Source organism: Podarcis erhardii (genome assembly GCF_964252035.2).
Source record: "Podarcis erhardii genome assembly, chromosome: 2".
NCBI lineage: Eukaryota > Metazoa > Chordata > Lepidosauria > Squamata > Lacertidae > Podarcis > Podarcis erhardii.
In genome coordinates, this window is record NC_138498.1 from 72,446,832 (window position 1) to 72,474,171 (window position 27,340).

A 27,340-nucleotide genomic window follows, 5' to 3' on the forward strand; every position below is an offset into this window, starting at 1 on the left:
TCTCCGCACCAAGAAATAGCAAAGCAAACAGCACATGTATGCCAGGTTCAGAAGAGAAGGAGAAGCTGCCCCAAGCCTCTTGAAAACCTACACACACACACACACACACACACACACACACACACACGTATGTACAGTGGTCCCTCTGGTTACGTACTTAATTCATTCCGGAGGTCCAATGTTAACCTGAAACTGTTCTTAACCTGAAGCACCACTTTAGCTAATGGGGCCTCCCGCTGCTGCTGCTGCGCCGCTGCCACACGATTTCTGTTCTCATCCTGAAGCAAAGTTCTTAACCAGAGGTACTATTTCTGGGTTAGCGGAGTCTGTAACCTGAAGCGTATGTAACCCAAGGTACCACTGTGTAGCATAAAGCTGCTTGCAACATAGCTTTGCAACAGCTCACTTGCTAAAAACACAGTTTTGTTCCAAATCAAAGCCTCAGCCCACAATTTTGACGTGTACTCAAAGCTGAGAGAATGGCAGATTTGAATTTGAAAAGCAAAGTTTATAGCCATTCAGAATGCAAGAGAAAAGACAGCCTGCTTTCTACCACGTGTGTCACTTTGGGAGGTGACGCTGTTGCAGATGTAAATTTAGTGGTCCTTCTCTGCCCTCCCTGACCACACAGAGCGGTTAATTGTTGACTCTGCATACAGAGATCTAGATACGCCTTTATTCTGGGTGCACGGGTGAAGAAATGAGCTGAGAGTGGGAGTGAGGAGCCCACCAGAGAATGCAATGTGCTTGCTGCATTCACAAAAACGCACTAATAGGCCAAGCTCTATAAATACTCTCCTATAGGCATGTCCCACTGCTTACCAAAGCCAGCCTCTCTACTCCTTTCCTAGAAACAGACAGCACAGCAAACAGCCTACAGCCATAAGTGAGAGCTTTGGCCTCACAGGCCAGTGGTAAAACTGTGCCACAAACGACAAGGAGCTGAAACCGGAGACTTTTCATACTCCCAAACAAAACACAAGCTCCGTAGGGCTGTGGAATGTCAAACTACCCTAGTTCCACATGGCTCGGTCCAGCTCAAGTCTATACCAGAAGGTTCTGATATTTGATCTAGGCTGCAACAGTTTCCAGAGCTAGGAAACATATGTCACTCCCCGGCCCAATTAAAAATTAAAGCCGGAAAAAGTGGAGGGTTTTCTTTATGCACAGGACACAGCAAACATCAGACAAGTTCTTATCCTCCTGGATAATCCAGCCACTCTGAGTACTCCGCATTTCCAAGATGTTGCCGTTAGCAGTGAATTATGTTCAAATATGAATAAAATAGTCTTAGTAATGAGATCAGCATGTCCTGTTCCATTTGGGACAATTCAAACAGCTTTACAGTGGGCTTTATGAGAGGGAAAATGTGTGTGCATATAAAACATACATCATAAACCTTCCATATGCAAAATAGTTGGAATTTAATATTTTCTCTCCAAATACAGTTACAGAATAAGCACAACATTCTTATGATGTAGTCCAAATATCTGAAGGCTCCACATACATTACCTCAGTAATCCCTACAACCAGTGCTATTCTTCTCCCTTGTTCTCTTATAATGGCATTGGCGCCCACCTGAGACGTGCCAGAACTGAGTTCCAGCAAGTTCTGGCTGGAAAAAAAGCCCTGCGTACAACAATCCTGTAAAGCAGACTGATACCATTATTCTGATACTGAGACGAAGGCAGTCTGGAGAGAGTTGCTGAAAATATGCCAGAACTGTCTCTTATCGACACCTGGAAGGAACCTCCGGAGGTAACCTGGTCCAATTCTTGTCAGCATGAAATGGGAAGAGAGGTAGGGGGGCCCTTAATGAAATTCTCTCTCCTCACTCTTTTCAGTTTTAGCCAAATTATGGCCTCCCCCCTTCAGCTTCTAAAAACTGTACTAAAGGGGCTACCAGAAAAGGTAAAATGGCAATCCTCCTCTGACTGCAGAGAAGCCCCACCATTGCTCCTACAGAGGCACCAGAGGCAAAACCCACGAAAATATCCTCAAAACCATCACTGCCCATTCTGCTTTCTGAGCCCAGAGGACAAGAGTAAGTGTTTTCTATTTCTTAGAGAAAACACAAATTTGGAAAGTCTGCGGCCTAAGTAGTAATGTTTATAACTGAGAACCCTGAGATATTTTTCTCTTCCTAGGGCATCACACCACCTGGAGATGACAGGGGGACTGGAGCAAACAGATGGTGCCTGTGGGTCAAGCTGCACAACAGAGATGCACTGATGATTTGGGCTGCAGATGGATGTGATCATGCCCTGTGTGAGGAATGGTATGGGTGCAGAATTGTCTCAAGATGATGCAAAAAACAAAGTACTGTTACTCTCTGATCTTGGGACCTTTCCATTGTCATAGTACCAGGTTGTCAAATCTCATATGCTAGAGATGAAACAAGCATGGCTCTTTCCATCTTCATTTTTTACCATAAACTAACACCTCAAAAATATATTAGACACCTCAGAAATATATTAACAGTATTATTAACTAAGTGTGAGGCTAGTTACAACTATCTCTTTTTCTCAGAAAAGTTAGGTGCTTCTTAGCCCAGGTCTGTGATGCTGAGAAAAGATGGTGGAAAAGCTGAAAGTAATACTAGAAAAAGTTTTGGTAGAGAGAGAGTGTACTTTTTTCCATTGTGTACTGCCTTGCCATACCATATGAAAGACAGTATTTGAATACCTAAAACATTATTTTTTTAAAAAGTCCCAGATAAATAAAAATAACTGTTTGGCACGGCAAGGAGCAGCAGAAGGTCACCAAAGGAGACCAGAGAAGACCCAGCGGGGGCTCTTCCAGACATCCGCTCCCCACAGACTATAACCCCTATTCTGAACCGAGGCGGAGGGAAGGAGCGAGCTGATGGCAAGATTTGCTCCTCGTTGCAACGATATACCATTTGCCAGCAGTCCGGTCCAGAAAGATTCCTTCCGTCGCTGTACGTCAAAGACACGGTAAGCCCAACCCACGCAAGTATTAGCCGTTGTAGTAAAATAAAGCGAGGATGAAACCCTATTTAAAGACGTCTCGAAGGTCTGGCGAGGGCCGCCGGGGACTAGCGGCGAGGAAGCTCGCAAAGCACCGCTGCGTAAAGTTGGAGCGTTCCTTTGGAAACGCACCGCCGAGGCGCTGGCCCACCCGACCCCCGGGTGCGCCGAATAGCGGCTTTTATAAATAGCAACGGGAGAAAGGTGAGGCACCCTTGGCTTGTGGATCCACCCCGTCCCTCCCGATCCGCTCCGTGAGACTTACGTGCCGGTCCTGCAGTCCGGGTCGTGTCCCGCGCCGGCCAAACTTGTCGGTTTGCAGCGCTCGCTCGGCAATCCCGCGGCTGTCGCTCCGGCGCGTCCTTCCCTACCACTGGCAGATTAGTGTTCGCCAATAATCCCCAATGGAGGGGAAGATTAAAGGCACCAGGACCGCCCCCACGGCGGCCTCCAATCTCCGCGGCTTTCGGAGAAGCGTCACGGTGCCCCCCTCCCGCGTCCACCCCGGACGGGGCACAGGCGAGGGCGGGAGAGAGCGAGGGGGGCCACCGGAGCCTGCGCGCCCGAGGGAGCCGGGCACAGGCGCACGAGGCGGGAGGGGCGGGCAGCGTGCCAGGGCGCTCCTCGCTTCCTATCCGGGCGGGCCGCGTGCCTCTCTCGGCCGAGCGCGGAGGCGCCAGAACTTCGGCAAAGTCGGCCGCGATCCTGAAGGCTTTCACTCCGGATGATCGCTGGGGAGCAGGCGGTGGCGCTTCGCTCCGAGACAGGTTTCTTGGCCGAAAGGTCCGTCTCGACGCAGATCCAGGGAAGAGTGTTTAGCACCAAAGTTTGAAGTTCTCAGCCCAGTCTAGGGCGAGTTGCAAAGGTTTCCTTGGAGCACGTAGTTTTATATCGAGCATAACCCACACAGATTCAACTTTTCCAGTCCTCTCTTATTTTTTAAAGGCCGCTATACCCAGTCCAATCTAACCCTTACACGTAATTTTTCAGACGAGCGCGTCGAGGATCGCAGCGCCACGAAGCGTCTTTGAAAAGCGTGGGGTTTACCTCCGAGTGAATCTCTTAAACTCCGGGAATGAGCTCATCCTCGGTGCGGCGAAATGCTGCGTTTTTAATCCTGATACTATGTGTGTAAATAAATCGTTGTTTAGACATCCTAACCCCCCCCCCGCAGTCTAAAGGGGCGCAGCTCATTAAGCCCGACAAAAAGAAAAGTGTAGATTAAATGCCACTGGCCTATTTTGGGTCTTCTAATCATCTAAATTTAGTGGGAGAAACCAGAGCCGGATCCCAGGCCATAGAAGCACCAGCCTTGGCAGTCAGACTACCTGGACATCAGATCCCTGAACGCAGCGCTTCACTAGGGCTTTATGCGACCTAAAGCACAACGGTGACCCTGCATTTACTTGGCTTCTCCCAAAGAGGCCTGGGAACATATATATATCGGCCCCAGCATGCTTAAAAAACTACAGTTCCCAAGATTCTTTGGGAGCGGCCATGTGCTAGTGTGTGATTAGGGCCTTTGTGCATCCAAGGGACCCAATGCGGATGCAAGTCCATTGAATCTAGGAGAGCCGTTGAGAAAGCACGCTAAGGCCAGCAAACAGGGATTTGCATAAATAGACTTGTGTAACAGGGTAGTCATATTTACTTTGAAATCCCAGGACACTATGTACATAGGATTGCAACCCTCAGATGGCAAGATTGCAAGGGCATTTGCTTCCTCTGGATTCAATACTATTCTCATGGATGGCAATTAAGACATAATCTGAACAGTATAAATACACCTAATGAGGTGCATTTAAGATGCCAGAACCGGAGAGTTTTTCTCTCAGACACCTTATATCAGTCAGGTCAAAGACGGAATTTTCAATGTCCACATGCATAATTAATTCATACAAAGAAGGAAATGCAAACCCCATATTGTCTTCATATTTAGCATATACAATGCTGGCACAAGCTAAAAATATAATGTGTGATTGAGCCAAAGTTGTTTTTGTTTTTTTTAAACATCATTTATATGCTGCTTACTTGACCAGAAACCTCTAAGCCGCTTACATAAAACAATATAAAATATTCATTAAAATACTGATAAGATCAAAAGTTAAAAACAAATGGACATAAAATGTCTCCAGATATATATTGTTACTGTTGGCATCTGTCTGTCTTGAGAAACAGTGGCGTGTGCCTTCAGGGGTGAAGTCAAACCACTGGGGAATCACAGCATCTGCTGCGGCTGCAGAGACCAGCCACTCATAACTGCTGCCTCATGTGTTGTTTTTGCTGTGTTAGCAGCACTGAAGTGAGCTCTCCGAGATGCAGGCCTGGGCAGTGTGTATGGAGGTCCTGGGCTGCCCTTACTGAGCAATACTTTTGGCTCCAGGAGTTCCCAGAAAGAGTCGAACAAAATGGCATCTAACCGTGTTAGGAATTTGTGTAGGGTTTAGTCCTTAGTTTCTTCTTTTGCTGAAGATGTCCCACAAGGCAGCAGGTACTGATTTTGTCCTTGATGTTTACTCCCGACGTGTCTCCTGGATGAGTATAGACGCAAGGCAGTGGATTGTTTAGGACCAGAGTTTCCTTCTCCTGGATGGGCTGGCTACCTTCTCAGGTTGACGAGCCCCATCTGCCCCTCACTTCTCTCTACAGCATTTGCAGAAACCACCTTCTTGACCGTTGGGTCCACTACTGGAATTGTACGCTCAATCCACTGGTGCCTGTCATTGCATGCAAGGGAAGTCCTTAACTCACTGAAGGTTTGAAAGCTCTTTGGCTATCCAGCTGTTCTTGGGGTGTGGCTGCTGTCACATGCTGACAGCTTCTAGGAGCCACAGGTGAGAACTAAGTGCAGGGCGGGGAGCAAAGATGGACAAACTATCTCAGAAGGAGCACAACGTGTCCCCCACGAAAGGTGCTACCCCTCCCCTAACACCCCATACATATGGCTTGCAAGAAATATGCATAATAAAGTTACATGTTAAAAATACAAGCACTTTTAAGTCCAGTTGATTTCAGCAAGACTGCTTTAAATCTCCAGTTGGTCAGTGGGACCTGAAAATGCTTAGGTTTGTCTGAATCATATTCACAGTTTACAAACTCTGTGGGTTCTTCCGGATGTTCTTGGATGTCAGGTGTCCTGGTTAAATACATCACTTGCATAAGCCACAGAAGAAAAGTGCAGATCCCTGCCAGTCCAAATAGCTTACCACAGAAGGAGTGTGGTTAGTGTAGGTGGTATAGTCTAGAGAATAACCTGTTTGGAGCCAGGAAAAAGCAGAAAAGCTGGCTGTTTTATAAAGCTACTCTTGAAGAAGAGGCATTTGATTCAAAAGACACTGTAAATATTTTAAAGTCCACCTGGAATTATTTTGCTTTTTTATTGTTTCAAATCCTAAATGTCTTTGCAGCATTAGAGAAACGAGACATTTTATGTTATTATGTTGAGGCAAAAAAAGTCAGCCTTGTGCCTTTGTTTTTCTGGATATTGCTTTCTGTATGTCCAATTCTCCTGAGAGTAGCCCATATAGGATGTTATATGCAAATACCACATGCTAATGCATGGTTACATAGACTTAACTTCATATTTCATGCTCTTATGTGATCCACACTATACATTTAAAGCATATTCAATGAACTGTAGTTTCCCCAGCAAAGAGCTACCATTAATACAGAGCTTATGCATTTATACATCATTTATACCAGAAATGCCATTATACAAATCTATAGTATGACCTGCATTTGGAATACTGTGTATCATTTTAGTCACCAAACCTCAAAAAGGAAATTGTAGAGATGGGAAAGGTTCAGACAAGGGCAGTAAGGATGATCATGGGAATGGAGCAACTCCCCTACAAATTTTTAGTTTTGGGGAGTTTTCAGCTTAGAGGAAAGATAGGCAAGGGGTGACATGATGGAAATGTATAAAACTATACTGTGTGGCATGGAGAAAGTGGATAGCCCTCTCCCATAAGAAGAAGAAGAAGAAGAAGAAGAAGAGTTTGGATTTGATATCCCGCCTTTCACTCCCTTTAAGGAGTCTCAAAGCGGCTAACATTCTCCTTTCCCTTCCTCCCCCACAACAAACACTCTGTGAGGTGAGTGGGGCTGAGAGACTTCAGAGAAGTGTGACTGGCCCAAGGTCACCCAGCAGCTGCATGTGGAGGAGCGGAGACGCGAACCCGGTTCCCCAGATTACGAGACTACCGCTCTTAACCACTACACCACACTGGCTCTCTCATAACACTAGAACTCATGGACATCTAATGCAGCTGAAAACAGGAGGATTCAGGACAAGTAAAAGAGTGGCAATGATGACCACCATCTTGGATGATTAGACAAATTCAAAGAAGATTTGAGAAATTCAAGTACTAGCCATAGTGCAGTGGCGTAGCGTGGGGGGTGCAGGGGGGGCCGGCCGCACCGGGCGCAACATCTGGGGGTTAGGGTTAGGGGGCGCAAATCCACGGGTTAGGGGGCGCAAATCCATGGGTTAGGGGGCGCAAATTACTTGCCTTGCCCCGGGTGCTGACAACCCACGCTACGCCACTGCCATAGTGTCTCTGAAGTATGCCTCCGAACACCAGTGTCTGGAAACGACAAGAAGGGAGAGTGCTTTGGTGCTCAGATCTGGCATGTAGGTTTCCAAAAGGCTTCTGGTTGGCCACGAAGAGCCTGTTGATGTGCAGTTGTATGTGCACCCCTTTCATAACTTTCTAGGTAGAATGAGATTGGAGCCTGCGGGTACAGCAGTATTGGGACTTGGTTCAGCAGGCACTGCCCTGCTTCTCCTGAACACATTTACTGTACACATGAGAGGAATGCGTAGAGAGTCTAAAAAGCTAGATAAATCTACAGATTCATTGTAAAGAAAAAAGCAAATGAGTGGTTGGTATGCAGCAATCTGCAATGTAGCCAAAACAGCAGGAGGCACATTCCCAGCAAACATAGTTTGTGGTTTGATCAAATTTGATCACTGTGATAACTTTCAGCATTGGCAACACAGTGTATTTATAATTCTAACTTTCTTTTTTTGAAATACAGTAGTTAAAACTTGACTTTAATTTTAATTCCATATGAGGACAACCTATGTTGTAAAGTGTAGCTGTGCAGGTGAACATCGTGAAATTATACGCAACAATAGTCTTATATAACTAATCTTTCACACTGAGCTACCACGTCACCCATACAAATACCGATGTTTGTATTGTACACAATATATCATGGGGTAAGCCCAGGTTTTCAGCTAACCTTAATCAGAAAATCGTTGTCATCTAAAGTCAAGATCCCAGTGTGACCATGAAACCTAAGTAGTTAATGAGTAATGTACTGCCATTTATCAATTGGTGGGTTAGCTAAACATCTGAGGTGTCTTTGAGGCATTCAGATAAACAGAATGCCTTGTGGCTCTTTCACATGGTGCTTTTTCATTGCATTTAGTGCTGAATCTACAACTGGAAATCGCCCTAGTCCTCGAGATATTGCAGGCTGTGTTACATTCAAATGATTTTAAATTCATGTCTCATTATTTGGTGTGATTAAATTTTTCGATGAGCGAGAATTGCTACTTTTTTGGGGGGGGGAGTAATGATTTTTAAAACAAATGTTTCTACTTCTTAAAAAAAAAGCATCCCCCCCCCCAAAAGCTGCATAGAAGCTTTGCTGAAGAAATCTTTTAAATCAGGGTTGGGGAACCTGTAGACCTCTAGACATTGTTGAACTCAAGCTCCCATCAGCCCCTGCCAGCATGGTTAAATTTTCAGATATGGAAGTTAGCTTTATAGGTATAAACCACCACTGAATAGAGCCCGGAGACTAATCGGCTGCCAGTGTAGTTGAGCCAGAATTGGTGTTTGGGCTGCTGAAACCTGACATTTACAAACCGTCTTCAAAGGCAGCCCCACATATAACACATTGCAGTAATACCAGAGCACAGGCAACAGAATTTAGCTGAAGCTGATGGAAGGCACTCCATACCACTGAGGCCACTTGAGCCCCAAGCAACACTTATGGGTTCAGAAGTATCCCTAAGCTATTCAAAAGGAGTGCAACCCCATCCAGGGCAGGCCACATCTGGTCTAGGGAACCACCCACTAAACAGTGCCTCAGTCATGTTCAGATTAAGCTTCAGTTAACTGGCTCTCATCCAGTCCACTATGAAGACAAGGCACTGATCCAGCACATCCACTGCTGCACCTACAGATGCAAAGGAGAAGCAGAGCTGTGTGTCATCAGCATACTGGTGACAACATACTCCAGTTTCATGTAGAGCAGTTTAGAGGATAAAACTGAATTCTATGGAACCTCACACAGAAGGTAGTATTATTATTATTATTATTATTATTATTATTATTATTATTATTATTTTAAAATACAATGATTCAGGGCTGCCATCAGATGTCTTCTAAAAGTCTGATAGTTGTTTATTTCTTTGACATCTGATTGGAGGGTGTTCCACAGGGCTGGTGCCACTACCAAGAAGGCCTTCTGCCTGGTTCCCTGTAACCTCACTTCTCACAATGAGGGAACCACCAGAAGGCCCTCAGCGCTGGACCTCAGTGTCTGGGCAGAATGATGGGGGTGGAGATGCTCCTTCAGGTATACATGGGACCAAAGCACATTCCCTATGCACCGACCTCTGAAAACAAGCATTCAAGTAGGACTGGAACCTCTGCAGAGTGGTGACACACACATCCCAACTTAGGCAGCAGCTGGGAGATTAATCCTCCCTGTATCTCTTCTGACAGAGGTCATCATACAGGGTGACCATGCCAAAACTGGGCCTAAACACCAGTTGAAATGGATCTTGAAAATCAGTTAAAACTAAGAGAACCTGGATGTGGCCTGCATGAATAATAACCACTATACTACACTTTATTCATACTCATGGTTCCTTAATATGAACTAGTAATTCCCTAAGATCTGTCAGCCACTTTGCTATATTCACAATAGACGGAAGAGGCATATTCTCCCCCGCCCCACAAAAATGCATTATCATGGCATAGCATAGAATGAGGTAGTAGCCGTCAGAGGCAGAAATGCTTCTGAATGCTACTTGCTGGAAACCATAGGAGGGTAAAGTGCTATTGTGCTCAGATCCTGCTTGCAGGTTTTCCATAAGCACCTGGTTGGCCGACAGGATGCTGGACTAGATGGGCCATTGGCCTGGTCCAGCTTATGGATCTGCTTATGTTCTTAGATTCAGAAGACTACCTGGCATAACAGAACATAGTTCACATTATTTACTTTTACTAGAGGAAATATTCTTAAAATAACAGGAGGTGGCTCAAATCTAACAAAATGTTTTTGTTTTTTTAAAATGTAAAACCATATTTTAAATTTGCATTTGGCTAGCTTAACACAAGATATGCAGCTCAGTCCTTCCTGTATATTTGAAACTATGCCCCACTGAAATCAATGAGACTTGCTTCAAATACCGGTAAATGTGTTTTTTGTGAATTCTCCAAAAAGCCATTCTGTGCTCAAAAGAGTGTGCTGCAGTTTTGGCAGGGATGTTCTGCTTTCTTCCTTTGGAGCTGCATCGCTACTGCAAAAGAAATACTTACTTTAAAAAAGAAAAAAAATGTATAACTATGGAGCAACAGGCGGCTCCTCCTCAATACCACCCAGACTTAAGGTGTTAAATATTCAGTAACTTGCAGTCATAAGATCTGTCCCTGTGCTCCTCTGCCCTAGCTCTGTCTCGTGTTACCCCTGCTCTTGTACTGTGTGTCTTTGGCAAAATATGTGCACTAACTGTTAATTCCTAATAACTGCACAATGTGGCAGCAATCAAACTGGCACTATCCAGAATACCTAGATTATCAGCCTCATCCAAGCTTTTCACAAGTTCAAGGTAGGCTGCAAGCTTAACAGCCGAGTCACAGACCTCGCTTGTGATCGGTTGTGCAAGACCCAGTTTTAAGTAAACCAAAGGTGCTAGAGAGACATTAACTGTTTGGAGACCACAGCTAGAGCCGCCATGAATAGAGGAGTTCCCTAATTATTTACGGTGTCATGTATTACAGGATACTCTAGCATGTCAAATGACAATCAGAGAGGATACTATTGGCTTTGATTCTCTTTAAGGCAGCAGCAGAATTTCAAAAGGCTCTTCATCAGGCATTCAACAAATAAAACACATCCCTTCTGAAGCCTGACAAACCAGGTACATTTATTATAAACCACACCAAATGTGACAACATAACATCAATGGCTGTGCCTGAAAGAACTTCAGAATAATGAATGGGTGATGCATATGTCCCCAGTGACTAAAAGCTGAGCTCAGACAAAGTATGGGGGTGACATTTCACACACAACAGGAGGAGCACGCTAACTTGACACCTCACTTGGGGTGGGGGACACACCATTACTTTACCTCATATTTATTGCCAGTTATGTAAAGAGCCAAACTTGCAGTGCAGCAAAGGAAGTACTGGGGTCCTTCCTGGGAAGTGCATTATTGAGACCAGGTTGCATTTAATTTCTGAATATTTAAAATAGCACTGATCACAACAATACAGATCCCTTGAAGAGACCACTACTGACGTGCTTCCATTGTGAGAACTGTCCATTCAATCCTGGCATGTGCTTCCTATTATTCAACCAGTTACTAATCTACATGTTGTACAGCTGATCATCGGTGACTGCAGAAACAGATGCACAGGGCTTTGCAGTACCAGCTGATCGATGGTGCCTGCAAACCCCATTAACTAAGACCTGCCTTCTTTAACTACTGCACATGTGATATCATATATGTAGAGGACACACCCATGTGGTTTGGCTGAAACAGTCCAACCTAACCTAGGCTGGAGATTCCCCACTGCTACTGTAAAAGGACCCATCTCAGGTTATGACTGGGATTCAGCATGCCTTTGAATACCAGTTGCTGTGAATCACAGGTGGGTAGAATGCTGTTGTGCTCAGGTCCTGCTTGCGAGATTCCCACAGGCATCTGGTTGGCTGCTGTAAGAAGAGGATGCTGGACTCGATGGACCATTGGCCTGGCCCAGTAGGGCTTTTTTAATCTTCTTATGACTTATAAGTTTAGGCAGCAGCATCGCTACGGATGAACTACCAGCCATAGGTCTGGGACCCCATAGCCCCTGGAGTTCCCCCAACGATGGTGCTACAACAAATGGCAATCACCTCACCTATTTTTTTAAAAGTAAGTCATTAGAAAGATTTAGTTCTAAACAGAGGAATCTTTAATTCCTCAGAGTGCCTCTGGATCCATGTGGGTCCAGAGGCACTCTGAAATGGAACGGGGCACGCACAGCTGTCTGTTGCTTTGTTACAGCAGCTGTGCACTTGCTGCAAAAACGTTATCTTTAAAAACTGGGGACTACCTGGTCAAGAGGGGGAGGGGAGAGGAGGTGGGGAGATAGAGAGGGGAGGGGACAACCAAGCAAGCAGGCCAGATGGGGAAGGACCTCTCTCCCTTTCCTAACCTTTGCTCCAAATTTGTCATAGAGGTGGTTGGGTGCACTGGAGGCAGCAACCATCTCTGCGAGAATTTTTGAAGAAAGGTTTCGGAAAGGGAGGAGCCCCTTCCCTGGCAGGTGGAGAAGAGAATGGATCCCTCTATCTTTCCAATGAGTAAAAGGGAAAGGGACCCATTCTCCTCCTCCCCATTTGCTTACGGGGGTGAGCAGAATTAATTTAATTTTCCTCCTGTTCCATGCCAGGGCATTTTTTTAAAAGGGGGTGAGAACTGCCTCCCTTCTCTTTCAGATTAAAGAGAAAGGAACCCATTCTCTCACTGCTTGGTACCAGGACAACATGAGGAGAGGGAAAGAAAGTGGTGGAGTTGTGTGGATGCTTCCCGGACACCCCTTCACCAAACCTGGCAGCGCCACTGAGTTTACTCAGGAGGACTAGTCATGGGACTTTGCCTAAAGCTTTTCTGAAGTCCAGGGGATGTATCTCATCCCTATCTAGATGTTTGTTGACACTTTCAGAGAATTCTAAAAGGCTGGCGACGAGGCAAGTACTGACAACAACCAGTACAGTGCACTTTGTTGCTACAGTTTCTAGGAACTGCAGCAGATTTTTGTCTTGTTTTTCCAGACATTGGGCATTTGGAATGGCACCTGCTATGTATGATCAGGCAGTCACCTTGTCGGTCTGCTGCAAACTCTGTACTTTGGGTCTTCACCTTTGGCAAGCAGCAACTTCTGTCTAGAAGCTGATCTAGCCATTTCTGCTTCACAGGGGATCGTCCCATGGTCCTGTGCTTTCCCTACTTTGCCCTCCTTCACATCATGGTGTTGATGTGGGCCAGGACTTGATTGTGTTGGTTTGTGAGGTAAGACATGAGGGCTCTTTCCAGGGGTCCCTTCTTTTTTTTTTTTATTAAAATTTTTATTACATTTTCAATTTACAGAAAAAAGAAAAAAGAAAAAGAAAAAGCGATCCAACTTTCAAAATGCATTTTTACATTGTTAACTGGACTTCCCCACATCTCCCTCACCCTGCGTTCTTTACAATAAACATGTCAGCAAATTATTACCTTATTTCGTGTCTTATTTGTATCTTTCAAAATATTTTACTTCTAGATTTAAAGTACCTTTTTTCAAATATTTATGCCTTAGAATAATACATCAAATAACTTTAAATTTCACCTTTTTCTTACTTATAACTTAATTTTCTATTTTCCCAATCTAGTTGCAGGAGCAAAAATTTCCAAATCATGCAGATTCTTAACATTCATACAACTTATAATGTTTTTGTAAATAATCCTTAAATTTTTTCCAGTCTTCTTCCGTTGTCTCTTCTCCCAAATCTCGAATCCTGCCAGTCATTTCTGCCAATTCCATATAGTCCATCAACTGCGTCTGCCACTCTTCCAGCGTGGGAAGGTCTTGTGTCTTCCAACCTTTTGCAATAAGTATTCTTGCTGCTGTAGTTGCATACATAAAAAGTGTTCTGTCCTTCTTTAACACCCTTTGGTCCACTATGCCTAGGAGGAAGGCCTCTGGTTTCTTAGGAAAGGTGTACCTAAACACCTTTTTTAACTCATTGTAAATCATTTCCCAGAAGGCCTTCACTTCTGGACACGTCCACCAAAGGTGAAAGAATGTCCCCTCAGCCTCCTTACATTTCCAACATTTATTATCAGATCGATGGTAAATTTTTGCTAGCTTGACTGGGGTCATGTACCACCTATATATCATTTTCATAATATTCTCTTTCAAGGCATTGCATGCCGTGAATCTCTTTCCAGGGGTCCCTTCTGATGGGAATTGGTAAGAGGATATAGGAATTATATTTAATCCTCTAGAGACCCATGTGTGAGGCCTGACAGCAAAGTTTCAAAAAATGACTGGTGCCTAATTTAAAAATATGGGGCTAGCACACAGAGAGCCCAAATAGGAGAGTATTAAGTACCATAATTAGGCAGATAAATGAAGCATAGGAATAGGCTACAAAACCTAACTAATTCCATTAAGCTGTGTGAAGCAGCTGATGTCCACCACATGGGATGTGTTGTACCTAAACTATTGTAGCCTCTCCAGCACAAAGTTGGGATTGTTTTATTAATATAGCTACACCATAATAGTGTCAAATGCCATCGGTGTAATAATTAAATGTATTTTTTTGGATAAGAGTTTTGGTAGTTTTTTAACACACAAATTATTCCAATTACTTCCTCAATCTCTATCCCTAGATCAGATTCCTTTTACTGTTTCACGGAATTACATCCTTCAATTGTTAACTCATTAATTATTTGATAGAGTATAGGGTATTTTCATTTGTATGCAAAATCAGTTTTTCAAATGATGTTAAAGGTCTTGCAGCATGTGCTTTAACTTCAGAATTTGATATAAAATACACTATTTGAAGAACAGAAAGCCAATTTACACTTTGCATTCCAACTTTTCTCATTATTTGTTCAGCTGATATAGGTGAACCACTTTCAAATAAATCATTTAAGTCTATAAAGATCTTTCTCTCCCCATTTCTGAATAACACGATCTTTTCCTGTGCAGCATGACTGACTGACTGAGACTCAGGTGTGCAGTATTAGAGAGACAAGTGTTTTTTGCTGAGCATTATTGGAAATCACTTTAGTTGTCAAATGAGCAGAAAGATAATGATTTCATTCTCTCCTTTCCCAATAGAAAGTGAATGTAATTGATGTGTCACTGTCATGCCATGTTTCAAACCGTATCTCCAAAGAGTAAACCACTTGATTAGTTCCATCACTCAGATGCCAACCACAGTCTTTCAGGTGTCTGTATTGTCACCTCTCTTCAAAGCAAGAAACAGAAGGTGGGGAGAATCCTGTATCATTCAGAATGTTACCTGTTCTATTTTAGGTAGGTCATGAGAGGACATCAGAAAGGGTACCAGTGTTGTGAAGGCTATGTCTACATTTCAGAATTTGCTGTAGATGTTGAAATGTCCTTGATCATTCATTTTAAAACTTGTATGCTCTAAGAACAAGGGTAGAGAAACTGGATCCAGATGTTGTTGAACTCCAACCCCCATCAGTCCCAACCAGCATGGTTAGCGATGATGGGAATTGGAGTTCAGCAACATCTAGTGGGTCACAGTTGTCCATCTGTGTCACTGAACATTAGAAGCTAGCACAAAGTAGGATTGTATCTCCTGTATGCTGGGATTGGTAGAGCTACAGCTGTTGATTCAAAAGTGTATGCTTGAATATACCCATTATCCAGTCAACCATTTTGGATAACAGCAGAACCAGTGTTAGGCAGACATAAAATAATTAGGTGACTAAAACGTAGTCCTTGAATGTACTCATAAAACATAGTTAGGTGGCTTGAGATGGGCCTATAACATCAAAATCTACAAGTCTTGTTATATATGATGCTTCCAACAATACATACAAGCACATGTTTGAAGCCCATTTCCAGTATTATTCCACAGAAAAGCAATTCTTACCGGCTTCATGACAATATAATATTTGTGGTTTTTTTATTATATTGTTTAGAAAAACAGTTCCATAAGCTGTGATACAAGTGATATGTTTCCTAAAGCATTTACTAGTAGTTACTTTGGTCATGCATGATGAAGTATGTCACACATACAAAAAGATGGCAGTGGGGCACGATAAGATGTCATAATCTGAAGAAACAGGGACTAGCAGTAGAGAGGTTTGCCCAGTTGCCTTGCAGAAGAAGGAGCTGTTGACACTGGTGCACAAGCTAGACACACATTGGGATTTGCTAGACACAGATTGGATTTGCAACATTGAAAATGTGACCAAATGCCATGCAATGAGGGTGTGTGTATAATAATAACCATATTTTGTAGTTCATAACACAGTTTGCAATGATAACGGTGCATAAAAAAAGGAATGATCCTTGTACAGGGAACACACAGTGTGTTTTCCCCTCACTCATTCCTGGAAGTTCTCAATCAATTAGCTTCACAGAAGCCGGAGGCAAAATGCTACAAACCAGCCTGAAAGGGTTTCACTTTATCTGAGTAGTACATCACCAAGCCTCCCTACAGATACGGTACGTCACATGCATGGCTAACAAGGAGAAAGGTAACCTTACATCCTGGATGAAACCTGTTAAAAATTGTAGAGATTACCTTGGCATCTATTTGCCCCGTACTGGAACAACAGAAACTCATTAGGTTAATGAGTTCAAACAATGAGTTCATAACATTCTGATTCTGTAAGCACATCTATAGACGTTCTCTCGTTCTCTCTCTCTCTCTCTCTCTCTCTCTCTCTCTCTCTCTCGGGATACACAATTGTGCAATTATTGCACTATAAAGTATCTAGAAAGACCCTTCTAAAACCTTTGACAAAATATCCAAGCTTACAGTTCAGCAGGGAAATGGTTCAAGGATGTACACTGACAGGTCAAAACATAACTGTGTTAGAGCCAGAGGAAAATACGGATCAACAGTAGCACCCAGATACATTCCAGTTTCCTCTCATTTCTCAATTCAAATTCTTCAGGTTTTCCCCCATTCTGGTAAGATAAGTGAAAGGCCATCAGTGGAGTGGAGCAGCTGGAGAAAGGTCATTTTGCTTGACCCCAACTTGGGGCTTATCCATGTCTTCTTGTCCCATGCCTAGAAAGCATGGGTCTGAATCTTCTGCTTGACCCACACTTTCTAGGGGCTTTGCCCTACTCCTTTCCAGGGAAAACCCTGCCTTTAGCTCTAAATTGGAAATAACAGCAATCCACAGAAAACCCTATCGCCATTTGCTCCACCTGAAAGCTAAAGAGAGTATCATGGGAGACTTTGTCAAAAGCCTTACTGAAATGAAGATACACTGTGTTCACAACATTCCCGATTCACCAAGTTTGTAACTACATTAAAAAAAAATTGTCTGGTATGACTTATTTTTGAGAAACCCATGCTGGCCTGATTGGTAATATAACATACTCTCCAATGTTTCTCCAATGAAAATAGGGACATCCTATACCACATTCTTAAACATTTCGCTGATGGTATCATACGAATCACTGTATGATCCCTTACTGACAAGAATTACCTGAGTAGCTAATGAAGGAAGAAGCAACCAGAGAGGAAATGGTGCCAATGTAGGAACAGCCAATGGTGCCAAACAATATTTTAAATGGTAAAAGTAAACACAGAGTGGGGATTTCCCCCCACACCACAAAATATTTCTGATCCACCAAAATCACCCTCTTTGATCTGAAGATCGAAACTCAAGAATATCTGGTGCAACTACCATCTATACCCAGATAAAAGCTCTTAATTAATAATTTCCCTGCATTTATCTAGGCCATTCATTTTGGATGTTTTTCACAGCGATGACAACATGTCACCAAGCACCCCTGGGAGGCAGCAGATCGCATTCTCCCATGACAAGTCAGAACTGCCTAGGGAAGAGAAAGACTAAAAATATTTTATGAGGGGGTTTTTTGGGGGGAGGGGGTGTTAGGCTGAATGCCTGGGCCCCATTCTAAATTTCCTAGATCCATCATGGATTTAATTGATGGAATAGCCAGGCCAGCCTGGGTGCTGGGTTAAGAGGACCACTGCCAGTCCCCATAGATAATATGGAATTGGATAGGCCAATGGTCTGATTCAGTATTACACAATTTCCTGTATGTTCTTATGGACTGCTATGTGTGAGTTTGAGGGGAGGGTTGTATTGGAAGAACCTTAACCTACTAAAATGCTCCTCACCACGTCAGCTTTGTACTCCTGTTCCCTCTAGGGGACCAAGCTCTATCACATGTTGCCTGGGGTAATCTATCACATGATGAGAAACAATAATAAAATTGACCAGTTTGCTCTGCCTCCCTAGCATAGTGTCGACTGGATGGGTACTTAAAAGGTAGCCATTCATGATCTCTTACAAAACTGAGTGAGGTAGTTATATAAGCCCAGAGAGGCCAGGATAGGAAATTGCAAAGGGAGGGGGAGGCTCTCCTTAAAAAGAAAAGAAAGGAGACCATGATTTCAAAGATCTACAAAGGCACTCCTGTCTTTCTGGATGTTTAAACAAAGAGATCCCATAACATAAAGCTAGTAGAAAGAGCCAGGATTAGCTCTTTCAGAACAACACTGAATTCACTCCAGAACTTTTTATTTTAACAATGTTCCAATGTACAAATAAAAAAATTAACGTCTAAAGAGCTCATGAGCAAGGTGGCCTATCGTCCAACAATGTAAATACTTGGGTAATTTAATTATACAATTATGGGATAAAAAACATGTGGAACATTGCAATTTGGGGGGGGGGTACATTTAGCTTAAAATTAATTGAAGCTGAGACACAACCTTTGGATTTTTGTGCAGCATGGTGGAATTTTATGCGATATGTTAATAATCATTAAGTGACTTGATTCCAGAAGTAAGTCAGAGAAAGAGCAAGGATTGTAATTGGGAGCAAAGCATGGCTGGTGGCTGGCACCTGCACTTTGCAAGAAATTGGAAAGGACAGCTGAGCAGGATTAAGGAGGGGGAAACATCAAATCCACTTCCATCTGTTATGATTTCTTGACAACGTTTCAGCAGGAAAGAAAAAGGGTATAGCAGAGAACAGCAGCAACTGTGAAGATGTACACATGAAACAGGGCTTTCTAGGAAATGGCTCACTGCTCTCTCCCGATTGGCCCGTTCCTCACGAGTCCCCACACACTTCCTGACTTGATGCTTCCTTGATCTTATTTTGATGTCCGTGGCTTTCTGTGAGGCTGGGGAGACAGAGGTATGGCATGGAACTCAAGCTCTGAGCGAGATAATGATGGCAGACTTGTGTCCTCTAGCTAGGAGGGCCTTCAACAAGGTACTGGTGATTCACCTCCTAAGAAAATAGCCTCAGCCTCATTAGCCACGCACTGTAAGGTCATGACACCAAGTTGTGAGGGGAGAAATGACAATGACATCGGCTAACACATCCCTTCCTGTGGCTGCAGAAGTGTGGCGATGCAAGCAGTACTAATTGTCCAGTGATTGGCTCAACACATGGCTTGAGTCTAAAGATGAGCTGCTCTCCAGATAGTCAGAGCAGCCATATGAGAAAGTTTTAAGCAGCAATCATTTCCCCATTAGGAAGGATCCATTTTTAATCTATCATCTGTCTATCATCTATCTATCTATCTATCTATCTATCTATCTATCTATCTATCTATCATATCTATCTATCTATCTATCTATCTATCTATCTATCTATCTATCTATCTATCTAATCTTCCTCTGTAGCCCCTTTCGCTAGACCAGTGGGAGAGAAAAGTGTATCTAGACAATGTGAGTGTCTGCTGGCTTTTGAGTGGTGGGTCAGAATGTGATTCTCTCAACTAATCATTGAGACAATACCCTCCTGCTGAGTCACTGGACCAAAAATGAAGGACCAGCACCATCTCTAGCCTCCTACAGAAGAGCTCTGCACACTGGCATCAATTCAAACAAACCAGGCTTACATCCAGGAACCTTGCTGAGATGTCATTCTCTGACCTCTGGTCCATGTTTCTGCGGACATAGCTGGTTAATATTTAGCTAACAGCCACACTATGACAGAAGCCTAAGTAGATCAGTTTGGTGGAGAAGCTGATGATGTATGTGCTGGAACCTGTCCCAAGCAGATTAACTAGGCAGTAATTTTCCATGTAATTTGGGCTAGTTCTGTATGAGTAGGATAGAGTTTAGGGGGGATGGTAGTTCTCCCCTGAGAATCCTCAGGGAAGTCCAGAGAGAAGCACAGGGAACCCAGCATCCACAAGGATACATCACAGCCAACTGCTCTAACTTGAATCTGTTACTTACAAAAAGGTGGGAATTGGGTTGAATAATGTACAAAATCCCGGTCTGAAAATTCTATCAGCTATACTGAAATCTGGACCAGGATGTTTTTCCTGTTTTCCTGTTTAAGTCAACAGGTGCTATGTGTGTTTGTGATATCAGTCACACAAGAAATCACTGAGCTATAAAGTCCTAGACCTACATCCCGAAGAAGCTCCACATGGAAGATATCACCACATTTACCACTGAGGAAAACCATGACTCCAATTCATTATCATTTGATTGGTGCAGAGCCTATCCCATTGCTACTAGGGCAGCTCCCGTTTAAAGCCAAATTTTAAAATCAGTGCTTAGCCAAAATGTTATTTAATGGATCAATTTAATTTGAAGATCTTTAAATAACCCGAATTTGAAAATGTGCCATGGTTAGATTTACTTTTTCCTGCTAGAAGAGGTTGAATGATATCTTTCTGTTCACCTGTTGCCTCATGTGGAAGCTTCTACGTGATGTACAATAAAAACAGATTAAAACGCAAAGCACAACCAATGCAAACTGCTAATGAATGAAACAAGAAGAGTTTGGATTTGATATCCCGCTTTATTACTACCTGAAGGAGTCTCAAAGCGGCTAACATTCTCCTTTCCCTTCCTCCCCCACAACAAACACTCTGTGATGTGAGTGGGGCTGAGAGACTTCAAAGAAGTGTGACTGGCCCAAGGTCACCCAGCAGCTGCATGTGGAGGAACGGAGACGCGAACCCAGTTCCCCAGATTACAAGTCTACCGCTCTTATTAAAAACAACCTGGTACAATTATCAAAACTACAGACTGCACCTGTACAAGCAAAAATAAAAATAAATCCAATTTAAATAGGGACCAAGTTAAATGAAATCTTTTAAAATGTTAAAAGATTACCCTCCCCCCAAAAAAGGACTGAGAGAAGTCTTTGCCTGGTGCTAAAAAGACAACATCTCAAACTGCAGCCAGGTAAGCTGGTATTAAAAGATGCTTACTTCTGACAATATGTTTCATTTCCTAGTTTTGTTCATATCACTGCATACCTAATTTGCTTCATAGAACATGACCACACATTTTAGCATTCTTCCTTCTCATGTGACCAGCTTTTAAGCTGCATTACATGGCACCCAAGACTCATCGGGCTGAGGAGCATGAAATATGTAGTGACATCACAACTGCACAGCAAGATCACAACTGTACAGCAAGCATGGTGCTAGACCAGGAACCTTCCATAAACGTCCATGGCAAGGCAACATTGCCTTGACCACAATGGGTACCAACAATTATTAAGGAGAGCAGGTTGTTCTCCCAACAGAAGAGTACTATACGTATGTGTATACATATGAATGAGTGAATCATGAACAAATAGGACAGCTCTGCAGCAATGCAAACTGCCCTGTGATCGTCAGATGAAGAGTGGTATATAAATTTAATAAAGAAGAATAAGAATCCCTCCATGTGTATTGTTTCCACACAGGGGCTAGATCTAGACACATCAAAAAAACATTTCAGGGAAAACACGTAAACCTCATAATGGGAAATCACGATGCTGAAAGACAGAACTCCACAGCCCCATCTGGTGTCACAGTGTTATAACACATTTAAAATGTTTTTTCTTTACTAATGTAGCTGAGTCCTGTGACGACTCTGCAGTTCGCTCCATCCCAGTGAGCCAGCAACATGTAGCTGCCAAATGGCAGACTAGAGCAACTGCTAGATTACAGGGGTCAGCAAACTTTTTCAGTAGGGAGGCAGTCCACTGCCCCTCAGACCTTGTGGGGGACCAGACTATATTTTTTCGGGGGGGGGGATGGACAAATTCCTATGCCCCACAAATAACCCAGAGATGCATTTTAAAGAAAAGGACACATTCTACTCATGTAAAAATATGCTGATTTCTGGACAATCCGTGGGCCAGATTTAGAAGGCAATTGGGCTGGATTCGGCCCCCGGGACTTAGTTTGCCAATCCATGTGCTAGAAGGATAGCTTTTGGAAGTGCTAGTACTGGGCCATTGCTAGTAACAAGATATGGAGCAGCCCTTCCTCCTGATTCCTGCCACACTGGGACAAGAGGGATGAAAATAGTACAAGTTTTAGTGGAACTACTGTATGGAGGAACAAACGGATTTTGTACACCAGGGAAATCTCAGTCCATACCCATTAGGGATTAATCTTCTTTCAAAGAATCCTAGCAAACTCAGAGCTTCTGTGGTTCTGATCACTGCACTAACATGAAATAGTTTCCCCACCCTAGGAACTCAAAAGTCTGAATACACACAGTGAGGTAAGAGAAGGCAAGGCCAAGAGTCGGTCAGTGACTTACCCAAGGTCACACAGAGCGTCAGAGCGAAGAGCGAAACCCATCTCTTTTACTTTCTAAGTCCACTTACCCAGCCAATGCTCACTGTCACCTCTCTGATGAGAAAATGTTTGAGCACTGTGACAAATTACTGACACTGTTGGATTTTTTCTTTGGGGGCCAATTGCAATAGGTCACCATTCCAATCAGGGAAATTGTATGTGTGTGCATGCGCGCACACATATACACATACATACAAAAATACATACGGTACATACTAGGGGCTGCTGGTGCAGGCTATACCATTTCTGCTTTGTTAGCATGTGCACCAATTAGGGATTAATAACATTCCTGTAGCAATTTGTTTATTTCCAGCTAGTTTGGATAGGTCATCTTTTTTTCTGCCTCCACTTCACACTGTCAACTTGGTCCACAGCAATTACAAGGCAAATTCCATTACCACATATCATAGAGGTTATTTCCTTTGCTTGTGTCTTGGATGCCAAAGCTCGTTACTGTGCTAATTCAGATACAAGATAGCACTGATGGCATCTGTCTCTATCAAACCACAAAACAGTGCCCGGATAGATACACTTGTTTTGTTGACTACAGCTTGGGCATTTTTTGTTAGAATTAGAATAGCCACCAAAATGTCAAAGTTTAGAAAGCTCAAGTAAAGCTGGAGGGCCCTTCTTAAGTGAATTATTTCAAGGAAAGTTAAGGGAGTTTTGATAAGATTTCCTAGGGGTCTGTCTGTATTCTACAAGACCGGGGGGGGGGGGAGATATATCGGCTGTGTTTCAAAATATGCATCTAAATGGAATGAGAGCCTTGCAGCAAAAGCAAAACAACAAACTAGGGACATTACAAAGAAAGACCACCTACCTCCACAAAAGACAAGTGTATAGGGAAGCTGTCGTTGTTTGCTTTAAAGCTATGTTTGCTGTCCCTTCCTTATGCCTTTGTGTGTCTGATGATCCTGACATCTTTGGCTCTTGTTACAGATATGCTTGTTATTTGGATGGCTTCAAAAACTGCTAAAGCTTTTCTGAGCATTCATTGGAACACTAGAAAAGCCCAAAAGCACTTCCATGGCAAGCCAGAGGGTGACCACCCACCCCTATTATTTGTGTTTCCACTTGGGAGGGATGTTTGCAAGTAGAGGAAGGATCTTTTTCCATTTGTGTTTTTCTTTTTTTAAGAATATCGTTGTAATAATATAAAACAGTGGGTGAGAGAAAATTCACAGGTGGCTAACAGGTAAGTGAAGCTTCCTTTGAATATTCTCAGAAGGTTTTCAAAGATCTCTAGGTAGAATATTGAATTTGAGGCTGCTTCCAAACTAATGCTATTTTATGGATGGGATTCAATCATGTACAGGCAATATCTGATTGTGCAATTAAAGCAGATTTGGTGCTTCTGTGAAACAGGTAAGTAAAGGTAAAGGTAAAGGACCTCCAGATGGTTAAGTCCAGTCAAATTTGACTATGGGGTGCAGCATTCACCTGCACTTTCAGGCCGAGCGAGCTGGCGTTTGTCCACAGACAGCTTTCCATGTCATATGGCCAGCATGACTAAACCATTTCTGGCACAACGGAACACTGTGACGGAAGTCAGAGTGCACAGAAATGCCATTTACCTTCCCGCCACAGCGGTACCTATTTATCTACTCACACAGTCATGCTTTCTAACTGCTAGGTTGGCAGGAGCTGGGACAGAGCAATGGGAGCTCACCCCGTCGTGGGGATTCGAACTGCTAACCTTACAATCAGCAAGCTCAAGACGCTCAGTGATTTAGACCATAGCACCATCCACTTCCCTGTTTTTGTGAAACAAACCCAATTCCCACGCCAAAAAGAATTTAACTTCTTGCATTAAGGACAGTGACAGAAAAGAACCCTGGAAAGTGTGAGATAACAATTGCTTTATTTGACATCATATTACCTTGCAAACAAATCAAAACGAATGCTCAATAAATGGTGTCCATTGTAAATCTTCTCCAGACACTTTGTGCAAACAAGATTGAATGCTCAATAAACTTCTCGTCTTTGACTCATATGCCTCTCTTAAACATCAGTTTAAATACCATGCAACCTTGCCCATACAGCAAAATAGTGTTGTGTAATCCCTTAGCATGAACTCTCTGCCTCCAACTTACTTATATAGGCATCATTTCAGATTTGACAGGTATGGACATAAAAACATTTCAATAGAGTAGGCATCATCTCTCCTTCCATCTTTTTCTTTAAAAAGAGGAAGAGTTTGTGGCTCTTTGGCATGCATACCTGCTGAGTTCATAGGTTCATTTACTTGTTTGTAACAATCATTGCAAATTCTGCAGATCCAACAGACTAGAGGAACAATCACTTCCAAATTGGAAAGGTGGATTGGGTGGTGCTTTCGAAACATTACTCCTGCCTCCACTGTTCTATCTTCATGGTCCCTGGTGGCAGCTCTCATCTTACATCTCATCCATTGCCCAAAATGTTAGGGAGGAGATGGGCAATCCCAGCATGGTTTCTCCTCACTGCTGCTGGTGCCATCCATCTTCTCAGAGCAGGGCTTCCTTTGAAGCCCAAGTCCCAGATCTGGTTGATGACGAAATGCCAGGCTTCCTTAAACTCGGCCCTCCAGATGTTTTTGGCCTACAACTCCCATGATCCCTATAGCTAACAGGACCAGTGGTCAGGGATGATGGGAACTGTAGTCTCAAAACATCTGGAGGGCTAAGTTTGAGGAAGCCTGCAAAATGCAGTGAAGCTCTCTCTGAACCACTTTCTGCTGTCAAATCTTAATGATGCCTTTGGGCTTCTGGGCTGAGATTTTACATATAAACTTACTTGCGGGTTAGGAAGACGGACGGCCCCTTCAGTCAGATAAAGCTACATTCTTCAACAATGGCATGGCTCACTTCCTCCAGCCATCTGTATTTTTTTAGAAAGAAATACAGTATTCCTCTTACAAGTGCACCCAAGATATTTTGCTGCCAGAGCTGGACCTCCCCCTTCCCACCTCACCCAAGTCAAGTTGCATGGTGTTCAAGGACAGTTATTTTGGCACTGGGTCATAAACAAACAAGCAAACAATCCCACAAGTGCTTCTCTTCCTCCCTGCACTCTGGATGTAATGATAAAATAACAGTACATTAAGAAGCTAGAAATTTTCTGTGTCCTTTCATAACACCCAAAATTAGCTGCCTGAGATGGCTACCTCACTCTGCTTAATTGTTGGGCTGACCCTAATACCACTGGCATGACATACCTTCTTTATTTGTTTTTCTTGTGGCACAAACCCCCACAAGTTAATTTCCAGATTTACATGAGCACAAGCAGCCTCATACCCAGCATTTAATTTTGTGAACTTCCCTGATATCTATGGGTATAGGGAAGTATACAAATGTATAATAATAATAATAATAATAATAATAATAATAATAAATAATTGCTCAGGAATTCTAAGAAGCCCAAAAAATCTGTGCAGTTTTTTAATTCAGTAGTTAAAATCTGTGTAGTTTTGAATAGTTCAGTCTGCCTTCTTCAGTCAATATGGTGTCCAATTCTAAATACAGATGAAAACTTGCTCCCTGATCTCAGGAACCATCATGTAAATTTAGTCACAATATCTAAAGACATGTCCAGATGCACAGTAAACAAACAATTTCCCAAAGTACATAGTAGACATAGTATCTCACCCAGGTGCAAGATTTAGGATTAAAGCCCCAATAAACACTATTATATGCAGTGCAGATATGATTATTGTCCAGGAGACAGAGAACTAGGCTTGAACTCTAACTTAAGTCAGTTCTTCCAAAAGAAAGAAAGAAAGAAAGAAAGAAAGAAAGAAAGAAAGAAAGAAAGATTCTAGAGGATTAGGGATGGAGTGTGAAATTCAGTTTGTTATATATTTTAAGGTGAACCCAACTAATTCACACTTTCTCAAACAATATATGAACTGAAACACAGATATCTTTTGAAATTTGCACTTCTCTGCATTTTGTTATGCAGTTATTCCAATAAAATAGTTTAGACAAAAATGTATTGCAGGGAGTGTACACAAAAATGAAAACAAGCTATAAAAATGCCCTATAAAAATGCATTCTGTCAGGGGAAACTGCTTGCAAATACATGTATAGTAGACAAAATTGCATACGAAAAACTGCATGTTATGAGCATTAAAATGCTAGTGGATTTTCCTGAGGACTTTAAAAAAACAATACAAACTGATGCAGAAATTTGGAGAACTAAAGACTGGGAAAATGAGAAACCGAGAGAAACCAACATTGACATAGGAGGAACTATATATATCAGAAGCCTCTGGACAGCAGAAATACATGTGTGGGACAGCAAATGATTGTGCCAACCATTTGCTTCATCACAATTGTATTTTATTTTTTTGCAGGGTAAGGCTAAATTATTACAAAATGTGATGACAGAGGAAGACACTTAATTCACCTGTGCTAGGTGTGACGAGAAGGGGTAGATTATTTTAAAAGTAAAGGGAGAGATCAGCACATAGATAAGCAACCATCTGCAGTGTTCTTCTCTTATCAGTGTGCCCTGTCTGGCTTCCCTGCATCTCTCTGGATTCCAGCCAGGCCTTGCAAAAGTCGCTTCTTTGGGAAATGATCAATGGAAATCTCCAGGATTCTGACCTTGACCCTCCCCCTGGGAACCAGCTACCAATTGGCTGCCAATCTGCAAGTGGGAGATACTGAACTTGCTCCATCTGAGGCCCGTTCCTCTCTCCCCATTATGCAAACAGATGGAAAAGATCCCTTTACACAAAACAGTAAAGTACTGCTAACTTAAATGTGGGGAGCATATTCACAA

General features: G+C 42.9%; 1 protein-coding gene across 4 annotated transcripts in view; it reads right to left on the minus strand.

The window, feature by feature from the left end:
- The window catches only part of SLC38A3 (solute carrier family 38 member 3), a 157,246-nt gene that overhangs the window by 66,864 nt on the left and 63,042 nt on the right, over window positions 1–27,340 (minus strand). The window contains exon 1 of one of the 4 annotated variants that reach the window (XM_081851327.1): window positions 3,256–3,393. The exons of the other annotated variants lie outside the window; for them this stretch is intronic. The gene's annotated coding sequence lies outside the window, so the exon portion shown is untranslated. Of the gene's footprint in view, window positions 1–3,255; window positions 3,394–27,340 lie in introns of those variants that run through there. 4 annotated transcript variants of the gene reach the window in all.